The 11,640-nt window shown below is 49.9% G+C and overlaps 1 long non-coding RNA gene across 1 annotated transcript in view; it reads right to left on the bottom strand.

The window, feature by feature from the left end:
• Window positions 1-2,781: 2,781 nt before the first annotated feature.
• Window positions 2,782-11,640, bottom strand: part of LOC140393541 (uncharacterized) — a 48,258-nt gene continuing 39,399 nt past the window's right edge. The window contains exon 2 of the long non-coding RNA XR_011935654.1: window positions 2,782-4,614. This is a non-coding gene — a long non-coding RNA (uncharacterized lncRNA). The remainder of the gene's footprint in view (window positions 4,615-11,640) is intronic.

The raw sequence follows: 11,640 nt of genomic DNA, 5'->3' as shown, positions 1-11,640 counted from the left end.
AAATACAATTGAAAACCAAACTGAATACAGAAGATTCAGAGGAGCGGTGAGGAAGCAAATGGGAAAAGCAAAGAGGGATTATGAAAAGAGACTGGCAGCTAACACAACAGAGAATCTCAAATAGTAAAAGAGTGGTAGAAGCAGGAGTAAGGCCAATTGGGGACCAAAAAGTGAATTTCCCCATGGAGCCAAATAGCATACCTGAGGTACTAAGTGCATCTGTCTTTACAAAGGAAGAAGATGTTACCCAAGCCATGGTAAAAGATTAGGTAATTCAGACAATATCTGGGTTTAAAGTCAAAAAGCAGGAGATATTGGATAGGTTATCTGTATTTAAAGTTGATAAGGCACAGGAATCATGAGATGCATCCAATGATACTGAGGGAAGTGAGAATGCAAATTGCAGAGACACTGGCCACAATTTCCCAGTCTCCCTTAGACTCAGGAATGGTCCTAGAGGACTGGAGAATTGTAAACATTACACTCATGTTAAAAACAGAGTGTACAGGTAATCCCAGCAACTAAAGGCCAGTCAGTTTAACTTTGGCGCTGCGGAAACTTCTACAAAATGGTAATTCTGGACAAAAGTAACAATTATTTGGACAAATGTGGGTTAATTAAAGAAAGCCTGCATGGATTTCTGAAGAGAAATTCATGGGCTGGAATTTCTGTTCTGGAGATATGTGTTCCCGCCAGTGGAGACTTGTTCCTGATCTCCGCTGGCGTTAGGAGCGGTGTCCAGGTGTGATTCTCTCTCCTTTTCCATGCAAATGTATACATCAACGAGAGCTCACCAGGCTCCATCAGAATACCAGTATAGGGCCGCCATCTCGTAATACAAATCCTGCCCCCCTCCTTTCCCTCGGCTGATAAATCAGGGTGTCCTTCTCCCACCCACCACGGAAGAAGCAGGTCACCTCCTCACAGCATGCACCCATGAGGGTGTCCTGACCCCCCCACATGATCCCACCAGCCCCTATAAGATCCTCAGCCCCCAATCAGACCCCCCAGCCCCATCAGAGATTGCCAACAGAAACACCATCAGACCCCCTATCAGAGATGCCCTAACAGAGAACACCATCAGAGACCCCCAGCTGTCACCCCTGCCAGAAAGCTGAAGCAGTAGAGTGAAAAATCGCTACATTTCACTTCCTCGTATTCATAGCAGAAAGCACTTAATTGCTTTTGATGTGTGAGGAACTGTCAATCATAGCAAGAGTGTTTATAAACAATGTGGTTAACATCAAAGCAGGGTACTTGAGATGCATTCAAGGGTGAAGTGAATGATAGATCATCAATCCAGCAAGCACCTGTCTCTGGAATAATAAAACTGTAATTTGCATTTCAAAGATTGTCAAGGGATTTGAATCCCTTTAAAGTGTACTTGGCTTTTGAAGAAGCCTCTGACACTTGTAACAGCTACTGATTTGCATATTTTTGTCTGAACCTGCAGATTTTACAGAAGGGAAAGTGAAAAATGCAGTGATTTTTCATTCTACTGCCTGGACAGCTCCGCAGGGGTTTCTGATAGAGCTCTCTGGTGGGGTCTCTGCTGGGGGTCTCTGATCGGTGTCTCTGACTGGGGTCTTTGTTCGGGGGGTCTCTGATGGGATTTTCTGTTGGACGTCTTCAATGGGGGACTCTAATGTGGGTCGTCAATGGGATCTCTGATGGTGGTTTCTGATAGGGGGTTTGTTTGTTGGTCTGATGGGGGGGCTGGGGACAGGATTTTCATTGTGTGAGGGAGGGGGCCTTTTGATGGACTTTTGGGGAGCACCTCAGTTATGCACTGACACCCTTGATCCACCGTGGGGTCTACCGCATCAGGGCCATGCTTGAGTAAACGTGCACCAAATCCCGCCGGAAGGATTTCCCACTGTGGGGGTCGGTGCATAACAGAAGGCGGAGACTCGTGCTTCCAGCCCATTAAGCAGATACAAATGGGTGCAATTCCACCGGTGCGGGGTATGTAGCTTGCTGCCGCCTCTGGCAGGGGACAAGAGCATCAAAAGGTGCCAATCCCATTTTCGGCTGACGCTCTATTCTCCACCCAGTTCGGGAAACCTGCTGCTGCCGTCAGGCAATGGAGAATCCACCCCCATGTTTGACTAACCTGCTGGAGGTTTTGAGGAGGTAACAGAGAGGGTTGATGAGGGCAATGTAGTTGATGTAGTGAACATGGGCTGCCAAAAGGCATTTGATACAGTGCTGCACAACAGATTTGTGAGCAAAGTTATAGTTCATGGGATAAAAGGGACAGTAGCAATATGGATACAGAATTTGTTGAGTGACAGGAGTTCAACAGATGTTTTTGCAGCAAGTGGTCAGGGCTGGGACTGATTGAGAGTGTGGTGAAGGCGGGTTCAATCCAAGCCTTCAAAAGGGAATGAGACTGTTATCTGAAAATGAAGAATGTGCAGGGTTATGGGGAGAAAGCAATGCAATGGCACGAGATGAGTTGCTCGTTTGGAAAGCTGGGGCAGACACAATGGGCCAAATGGCCTCCTTCTCCGCCACAACAACTGTGCGATTCTGTGAAATGCTGAAGGACAATTAGGGATGGGCCTAGTCCCAAACTCCGTGAAAGAATTTTTAAAAAATACATGCAGCTAGACAATAAAAGCAAAATACTGCAGGTGCTGGAAATCTGAAATAATAACAGAAAATGCTGTAAAGACTCAGTAGTTCTGGTAGCAGCTGTGGAGCGATGTTGAATGAAAGAGCGGCTACAGTTATGGAGATGTTGGCAATGAAACATGAACAGATTTTACAATACATGGAACAGGTGAACGAATAACCTTTACTGGAGTGTATTGAACAGGGGTTGAAACTGCCACAAACAAAAGTCATTCAGCAACATAGCTGTTAGCTTTTAACCTGAGTATACACTGGGTATTAACAGGAATTGACTGAAGTATACAGAGCTGTTTAGTATCACAGTGTATGAATCAGCACTTTTCAGCTCCTGTAAATTGCTTAAGTACTGAGACTGAGAAATACCTGAGTACATCCCAGTAAGCTGCTGGTTTTTACGTTGAAAATGTTTTTATATTGTGATAGAGAGATGTTCCTCTGGCTTGCAAAGGGTTAAATCAGAAATGTAGTTCTCAGGAATTTGGCTGTGGACTTCCTGCCCCAACCTCATTATTAATGTGGCAATGTCCTCGGTGCTATAGTTAATGGTTTATATCAATACATTTCAACTACAATACCGTCAACTCTGTATCTGTAACTCTATCCATGGACACCCCTTCAGCCATAACATGCCACTAATATTCAGAATTTCAGATATCATTAATCTGTGCCTGAAACACTAAATGATGGGGAGTAAGGATTAAAAGGTGCTTTGAGTTAGGTTTTGCCAGCTGTACAGATATTTCAGTAATTGATTACTGCAAATGAAACCCGCCACTTGTAGCTAATGTGTGCTGTTTTAATATTAGCTCATAGGGGGTGGGGAATAATGAGCATAATCAGATCTAACAGGTGATTTTTAATCATTTTATTTTAAAATAGACGTATGAGCTTTTGCTGAGAATTAAGTCTGGGCGGTTCTCAAGGTACTGAAGATTCAGCAGCTACACGGGCCAAAGACCTTTCAGAAAGACATTTCAGATCAATTATGTGTGCAAAATGTTAAGATCGATGGTTTAAAGATGTTTTGTGCATGTTTTATGAACGTTCCTCCCCCACACCAAAATCTGTTCAAACCGATAAATCTGCATCAAAAATATCACGACAGGAGAGTAGCTTAGAAAGGTTAAGAGAAGGTTTGTAGAAAGTGTGCGAGGCAACATAAAGGGGAATAGTAAAGAATTTGATGCATGGAAATTAAAATAGTTAACAATATCGTAGAATCAGTGCGAGATGAAGGAAGAAAACGGTTTAGACACTGAAGAATAACAAAGGTACCCGGATTTTGATAGAAATAATACATGAAGTTGAGATAACATTGGATTGAATAAGAAAAACACTAAAAGCTGATGGAATCGGGATGTATTCTAGATTGCTGATATAAGGTAAAGAGGAAATAGCAAGTGCTAGGTCCACACTCTTTTGGGGGCGTGGAGCGGACTGGGGATTGTTGTGCCGAAGGGCCACAGACGCAGGCTTGTCTTCGGTGCTGACCTCCAGGGAGGATCAGTCTCCTCAACAGACTCCGAATCTTCATCATTGAGTGGGACGACCCTCGAGTCTCATATAGGCTGAGTCCCCTTGCCGGAGGTAGTCGCAACGGGCATCTGCTAAATGTTTCTCCGCTGGAGTGGGTTCCATGCTTCTCAGGTGGTCCAGGTGTTTTATCATGGCCTTCCGTTGGACATTGACTTTGTAAGAAACCAGACCAGTCTTTTCCAGCATGACTCCCAAGATCCACTGGAAGCCATCTCGAATGTCCCGCACTTAGATGGCGTCTCCTGTTCTAAAGGGCCTTTCAGGTCTTTTGGTATCATAATTCCTTTTTTTAGGTCTCCTGCTTTGACTCCACCTTCCTCCCCAAGTTGGGATATAGCAGGCTGAGCCTGGTATGCAGTTGTCGTCCCATTAACAATGCCACTGCTGTGGACCTCTGGTGATGGGGATGTGCTGAGCAGTCACACATCAGGCGGTTCTCCTCTGAAAGACAAGAAAATAGGCACTTTTAGCCGGAATTAGCCCACAAAAACCAGACTAAAACATCCCCTCACCCTCAACAATACCAGGATACAGAGATGCTGGGAAGCAGCAGCTCCAGAAGCCGCAAAGACACCAGAAACGGCGGCAAAGGACAGAAGCGATGAGCGAGCGGTCAATGGACCCAGAAGGCGACAAGGCGAGGGGGCCCACAGTCATTCCCGAGAGAGGGAGATCAGCGAACCGTAAAACAAGCTTCCTCCTCCCCCCCTGACCCCCCCCCCCCACCGCCCCACCGCGCCCCCCACCCCCACCCCCCCCCCCCCCCCCCCACTCCCTGCTAGAGGATGGATGGAAGACGTTACTCACGAGGCAACTGAAAGAGATGAAGGAGGAGATAAAGAGAGAATTCAAGGCGGCGGCCAAGGTGGCAGGGACAGAAGCAGCTGACCACCATGCAGGTGGGCCTCGACAAACTGGGGAAAAGACTAGCGGCCCAGGGAAACATGATAAAGGAACTGGGGAAAGCCTCAACGGACCAGAACAACCTAATCGTCGCCCTGGAGGTCAAAATAAAGAGGTTGGTGGCAACTCAGGATAATCTGAAGAGGAAGGTGGAGGACCAAGAAAATGGGTTGAGACACCAGGGGCGAAATTCTCCCCCAACGGCGCGATGTCCGCCGACTGGCGCCAAAAACGGCGCCAATCAGACGGGCATCGCGCCGGCCCAAAGGTGCGGAATGCTCCGCATCTTTGGGGGCCGAGCCCCAACATTGAGGGGCTAGGCCGGCGCCGGAGGGATTTCTGCCCCGCCAGCTGGCGGAAATGGCGTTTGTTGCCCCGCCAGCTGGCGCGGAAATGCGGCGCATGCGCGGGAGTGTCAGCGGCCGCTGAAAGTTTCCCGCGCATGCGCAGTGGGGAGAGTCTCTTCCGCCTCCGCCATGGTGGAGGTCGTGGCGGAAGGGAAAGAGTGCCCCCACGGCACAGGCCCGCCCGTGGATCGGTGGGCCCCGATCGCGGGCCAGGCCACCGTGGGGGCACCCCCCGAGGTCAGATCGCCCCGCACCCCCCCCAGGACCCCGGAGCCCGCCCACGCCGCCTGGTCCCGCCGGTAAATACCAGCTTTGATTTACGCCGGCAGGACAGGCAATTTCTGGGCGGGACTTCGGCCCATTCGGGCCGGAGAATTGAGCGGGGGGTCCTGCCAACCGGCGTGGCCCGATTCCCGCCCCCGCCCAATCTCCGGTACCGGAGACTTTGGCGGGGGCGGGGGCGGGATTCACGGCGGCCAACGGCCATTCTCCGACCCGGCGGGGGGGTAGGAGAATGACGCCCCAGAACATCAGGATGGTGGGCATACCAGAAGGAACCGGGGGCAGGGACCCAACCGACTACGTGGTTCAGATGCTGGAGAACCTAGTGAGGAGAGACAGTTTCCCACCTCGGCCCACTCCCCTGCAAACCGGTAACCTCACTTAATCTTTGGACACTAAGGTGCAATTTATCCTGGCCAATCCACCCAACCTGCACATTTTTGGACTGGGATTAAACCGGAGCACCTGGAGGAAACCCACACCGGCACTGGGAGAACGTGCTGACTCTGCACAGACAGTGACCCAAGGTCGAAATTGAATGCGGATCCCTCGTGCTGTGATGCAGCAATGCTAATCACTGTGCGAACATGCCTCCCAAATCTTTGCCTTTGCTCTCTTTATTCTACCAAAGCCTTCTAGGAATACCTCAGGGTATTTGCCAATTACCTCATACAGTCCACTAGTTCCTAGTTTAAAAGTTTGTAGCCAGTCCAGATGGATCCGCTGGAGCCAGTCTGTGCCCAAAGGACTGGGTCCTTATCCTTGTACAACTATGAATGGGAGTCAGGCCATCAGCTTCCCATAGGTAACCGGGTTCATTGTGCACCTCATAATCTTCAATGGTTCCCTGTATATGTGGCCAACCTGGCTCTGGTGTCTCACAGGCCATGGGGCAAGATGTCCATCCGGAGACGCTGGAAGATCTATTCCCCAACGATGGAGACGGCACTCCTATATCCACCTCTATTTCTAGGGAATGGCCGTTGACCAAGAGTGTTATATTTACCGGTGCAACCTTAGGGGTGATGATGCAGTGATAGACCCGAAGTGACTTTGGCTTCAGTCCTGGGTATACTGTTGATTCTGGCAGCCTTGACTGAGTTGTCTCCTTTGGTCACACTTACAGCAGCCTTGCAGCTGACACTTGTAGTCCTCCAGGGAGGCTTCCCTGTTAATTCTGGGGTTAACCGGCCGTCATTTGAAATGCTAGAATGTCCTGGCTGAATGTTGAGTTGGTGTTGGGTGAGGCACATGGGAATGCTGGCTTTTCTGTAAGAGGGTCCATTGAATCATAGAATCCATAGAATCCCGACAGTGAAGAAGGAGGCCATCTGGTCCATCAAGTCTGCACCGACCCTCCGAAAGAGCACTCTATCTAGGTCCACTCCCCTGCCCTATACACGTACCCCCTCGCATTGATCATGTAACCCTTTGGACACAAAGGGGCAATTTAGCATGGCCAATCCACCTAATCTTCACATCCTTGAATCCTCCCCACCCCCAGCCTGAAAACGCTTCTGTCCATCATCCCTTGGAGATGTTGGGCCTCTTTCTCAGTGTTCGTCAAGGATAATGCTAATTCTATAGCTCTTTTGAGGTCTAGGGTGTGTTCTGTCAACATTTTTTTTGTACCACGACATTATTGATCCCACAGACTAGCCAGCCGAGTAGCATCTCAAACAGGGATGGACCAAACTCGCAGTTATCGGCCAGCTTCCTTAATCTAGCCAGGAATTCTGTCATGGGCTTCCCAGAGGTCCTCCCAGCAGTGCGAATTGGTAATGTTGGAGGATGATGGAAGGCTTTAGGTCGTAATGGTTCTTTACTAGATCCACAAGCTCATTCCACATTTTAGTGTCAGGGGCTGCAGGTTAAGTCAAACTCTTAATAAGCTAAACTTCGGGGACCAGCATGCTGTCAAATGGATTATTTTATGTCTGTCATCCCCTTCTATGCCATTGGTGCGGAAGAAGTAGCGCATGCGTTGGGCATACTGGGGCCAGTCCTTCGCCTCAGTATCATAAGGCTCGTGCTTCCCAAACGAGGACATTTCTGGGGTGGGGGGGGTTTGCTTTGTTTCTTATTGGAGTTTTTGTCAGGGAGTTTCAAAAAGGCTGCTGAGATTCCCATGGTTGATCCTCATCGCCAATGCAATAATTCCAGGAGATGTGGAGTGAAAGGCCAAACTGATTTATTTTAAACTGAAAATAATGCCGCTCTCACGGCACACCAAACAAATGTCCCTATTGGACTATTAGGAACTGCCGGTCTGGGAGCTACATTTATAGATACAGCTAACAGGGCCCAGCTGGGTGGGCCTCCACCCGCTCACCACAGGAACTGCTATTCTACGAAGCCCAAGGGGAGATCAATCAGTGATCCCCTGGTCATGGTGACAGTATCACAATCTGCTGTCTGTATTGCTTAAATGTTCTGAGAGGGCTGTATTAATCTGCTGACTGTATCATGGGGTGGCTGTGGCTGCAGGTCACATGGGGTGAGGTGTGATGAGAGTCAAGGAGCTGGGCCTAATGGGCTGGGTGGATGAGACGTCAAAACAAAAGGCAACACGGTGCCCTGTCTGGGGGTGGGGAGGTGAGGGATGGGGGTGCGGGGATATAGAGGTGCGGGTGACAAAAGCTCCGGTGTGGCTGTCCTGGGGTTAAGTGTTGAGGCACGATAGCAATGAAATTTCTGAATAATGCAGTGTGAGTAAAAACGGTATCTATTAGCTTTGCCTCTCCCTGAAGCAGTAATCAGCTGTGTCCTTTAACATTCCAGGGACCCATGCTCGTCAAACTAATTAGCCGTCAAGAGTTCACCCTTTACAATGTATGCTGCCCACAGGTTCAAATTCAAGGAATGGGATGAATACTCAGGGCTAAAGGCTTGGGTACACGGGATTGAGAGGCACTGAGCTCACTTATCTGCCGGACCCCAATGCCTGCCAGCCAGGATCCATTAGCCCTCAAGGCAGACATCACCATCCAGTTGATCCTGCCACTTATGGATGTGCAGGTATATAAGCCTCCTGTCAGAATCTCCAAGGAGGTAGCGAATAAGGATGGGAGAACCAGGAGAGAGGCAAAAAATGACTCTGAATGGGGGAAGGTATAGTCTGGGGCCAGTCAAGCTATGGAGATGTGAGGGCACCTGAGTGAGCGGTTGCTGCTGGATAAGGTGTGGTACTTGGCTGCTTCCATGTCAGGGCGGCCAAAGTGTGAGGATAGGTACTGATCTTATCCGTCTGAGACACCAACATCTCTCCCTCACTCTCTCTTTCTTATCCCGCGAAGGTCACTGAGCGATATCGGTTTTGATCCAGTGGAGCTGGCTATCCTTCTTATCACTACACTGAAGGAGCAGACTCCAGCAACAACGAGTGATCTACCCAAGGAAGACCCATCGGCAGGAGGCCAGGAAACCTCAAGGCAGGCTCAGGGGCTGGAGGCTGCATCAGCCAATAAAGGGAATACGAAGATGCAGAAGAAGACCAAGGGCATACAGGACCCGAGTGTCCTTCATGGAGCTGTCAGACAACATGTGCCATAGGAGACTCTACATGTGTAGGGAAACTGTGCAGTACCTGCACCACATCCTAGAAGACTTGGCGTCATGTGGATGGAGGGCACCGTTCCCTGTGGCCGTGAAGGTCATGGCAGCCCACAATTTTTATACAGCGGGGTCGTTCCAGGGTTGCATGGGTGACCTGTGTGACATCTCGTGGCATCCGCTCATAAGTGCATTCTATAACCTCACGGATGCACACTGGGCAGCGTCTTTGGACTTTATTCATTATCCTTGGGCAGTCGCAGATCCCTGACATTTTTGAGGGTCACCCCAGACTGCAGGGATGTCTTGCACGGGACAAGGGATACTCACTGAGGTCTTGCCTGATGATGCCAGTGCAGAGGTCAGAGATCACAGCAGAAGGCAGATACAACGAGACTCACAGTGCCATCCAGTCTGTGATAGAGCAGTGCATCGACCTCCAGAGGTTGTGCTTCTGCTGCCTCGACAGGTCTGGTGGGGCCCTCCAGTACAGCCCCCCTAGGGTCTCCCAAATTGTGATGGTTTGTTGTGCCTTTTGCACCTCAGGATAATTCGAGAAATAGTCGATAATCAATACGTAGTCGTGACCATTCGCATGAAAGAGGTCGATGCCAACCTTGGACCAGGGAGAGGTCACTATGTCATGCTGTTGGAGCGTCTCCTTGCTCTGCACTGGCTGGAACCGCTGACAGATAGCACAGTTCAGGACCATGTTCGTGATGTCCTGGCTGATGCCGGGCCAGTAGACAGCTTGCCGGTCTCTGCGTCTGCACTTCTCGATGCCCAGGTGTCCCTCATGAATCTGGCGCAGCACCAAGCTCTGGAGACTGAGCGGACTGACCATCCTGTCCAGCTTGAGGAGGATACCATCAATCACCATCAGGTCATCCTTCACATTGTAAAATTGTGGGCACTGTCCTTTCTGCCAGCCATTGGTGAGGTTGTGGATGACGCGCTGCAAGAGGGGGTCTTTGGCTGTCTCATCACGGATGAGAACTACCTTCTCATCTGTCATCGGGAGAGTGCTAGCACACAGCTGCACCTGCGATTCGATGTGCTGGATGATCTCCAGCGGCTCACTGGGCAAGGTGACGGAGCGGGACAATGCATCAGTGATGATTAGCTCCTTGCCAGGTGTGTACACCAAGTTGAAGTCATACCTAAGTTTAAGCAGGATTCTCTGCAACCGTGTCTTGTCGTTCAGGTCCTTGTGGATGATGTGGACAAGAGGCCTACGATCTGTCTTGACAGTGAATGTCGGCAGGCCGTAGACATAATCATGAAATTTGAGGATGCTGGTGAGAAGACCCAAGCACTCCTTCTCAACCTGAACATATATGGTTTCAGTGGGCGTCATCGCCCTTGATGCGTAGGCTACTGGTGCCCAGGATGATGTGTCATCTCATTGAAGCAACACCGCACCGATGCCATCCTGACTGGCATCTGTGGATATTTTTGTCTCCCGGTCCAGGTTGAAGAATGCCAGGACTGATGCAGTGGTGAGCTTGGCTTTCAGTTCCAGCCACACTGTCTGGTGTGCCGCCTTCCACTCAAAGGCAGTTGACTTTTTCACCAGGTTGCGTAGGGCCGTGGTGTGTGTAGCCATGTTTGGAATGAACTTGCCCAGAAAATTGACCATATCCAAGAAGCGCAGCACCGCCTTTTTGTCCTCAGGGACCTTCATTGCCTCGATGGCCTTGATTTTGTCTGTGTCCGGGCACACACCGTGCTGTGAGATCTGCTCGCCTGGGAACTTGAGCGCCGATGTGCCAAAACAACATTTGGACCTGTTTAACTTTAGCCCGTTGGCATGTACACGGCGGAATACCTTCTAGAGACGGGACACATGTTCTTCAGGGGTCATGGACCATATGATGATGTCGTCCACGTACACACGAACCCCTTCAATGCCTTCCATCATCTGCTCCATGATGCGATGGAATATCTCCGATGCCGAGATGATGCCAAATGGCATGCGATTGTAGCAGTATCAGCCAAAAGGCATGTTGAAGGTGCAGAGCCTTCTGCTTGGCTCTTCCAGCTGGATTTGCCAAAATCCCTGTGATGCATCCAATTTGGTGACGAAGCGCGCGTGTGCCATCTCACTCGTGAGTTCCTCCCGCTTCGGGGTAGGGTAGTGTTCCCGCATGATATTCTTATTGAGATCCTTGGGATCAATGCAGATGCGCAGGTTCCCTGAAGGCTTCTTTACGCACACCATCGAGCTGACCCAGTCAGTCGGTTCGGTGATCTTGGACATGATGCCTTTTTGCTGAAGATCCTTGAGCTGTGCCTTCAGGCGCTCTCTCAGTGGAGCAGGGACACATCGTGGTGCGTGGACCACTGGCTTGGCATCAAGTTGTATCAGAATCTTGTATCTATA

This window comes from Scyliorhinus torazame, chromosome 17, assembly GCF_047496885.1.
Source record: "Scyliorhinus torazame isolate Kashiwa2021f chromosome 17, sScyTor2.1, whole genome shotgun sequence".
In the NCBI taxonomy this organism is placed as follows: Eukaryota; Metazoa; Chordata; class Chondrichthyes; order Carcharhiniformes; family Scyliorhinidae; genus Scyliorhinus; species Scyliorhinus torazame.
Note: the sequence above shows the minus strand (reverse complement) of the source record. Positions and strands in the feature narration are given on the sequence as shown.